General features: G+C 42.1%; 1 protein-coding gene across 3 annotated transcripts in view; it reads right to left on the reverse strand.

Annotated features, from left to right (window-relative positions):
- SEMA4A (semaphorin 4A) overlaps window positions 1-961 on the reverse strand; it is a 26,991-nt gene that overhangs the window by 8,674 nt on the left and 17,356 nt on the right. The window lies entirely within an intron of this gene.

The raw sequence follows: 961 nt of genomic DNA on the forward strand, positions 1-961 counted from the left end.
CATGGCTATGTTTTTTCAAAAGTCTTTCTCTTTTGGAGATACATACTGAAATATTTATGTAAAATATTTATGAATAAGGTAATAGGTTGAAAAGATATGTCCATTTAGAACCTGTGAGTGCCACTTTATTTGGAAAAAGGGTCTTTGCAGATAGAGTCAAATTAAAGATCTCAAAAAGAGATCATTCTGGATGAATGAGAACCTTAAATCCAATGGCAAGTATCCTTATAAAAGGAGAGGAGATATACAAAGGAGAAGGAGACAGAGGCAGACACTGGGATGATGTGTCTATAAGCCAAGTAACACCAAGGATTGCTGGTAGCCACCAGCAAGTAGGAGAAAGGCACAGAATGATTCTCCATCAGAGCCTACAGAAGGACCCAAGCCCACTAACACTTTGATTTTAAACTCCTGGCCTGTGGAACTGTGAGAGGATAAATTTCTGCTATTTTTAGCAATAAAGATTGTGGTAATTTGTTATGGACACTATAGGAAACTAATAACAGATTAAATGATAGGATTTTCAGAATTTGCTTTCAAATAGTAAGGGGGAGGCTCAGTGCCTATAGCTCAGTGGTTAGGGCGCCAGTCATATACACCAGGGCTGGCAGGTTCAAACCCAGCCCTGGCCTGCTAAAACAACGACAACTACAACAACAGTAACAAAAAATAGCTGGGCGTTGTGGTGGGCGCCTATGTACCCATCTCTTGGGAGGCTGAGGCAAGAGAATACTTAAGCCCAAGAGTTTGAGGTTGCTGTAAGCTTCAACGCCACAGCACTCTTCCAAGGGTGACAGTGAGACTCTGTTTCAAAGTAAATAAATAAATAAATAAAATAATAAGGGGAACTGGACATGGTGGCTCACACCTATAATCTCACACTTTGGGCTCGGCGCCTATAGCTCAACCGGCTAAGGCGCCAGCCACGTACACCTAAGGTGGCGGGTTCAAATCCCCAGCC

Source organism: Otolemur garnettii, unplaced genomic scaffold (genome assembly GCF_000181295.1).
Source record: "Otolemur garnettii isolate 467f Iridium unplaced genomic scaffold, OtoGar3 scaffold00091, whole genome shotgun sequence".
Taxonomy (NCBI): domain Eukaryota; kingdom Metazoa; phylum Chordata; class Mammalia; order Primates; family Galagidae; genus Otolemur; species Otolemur garnettii.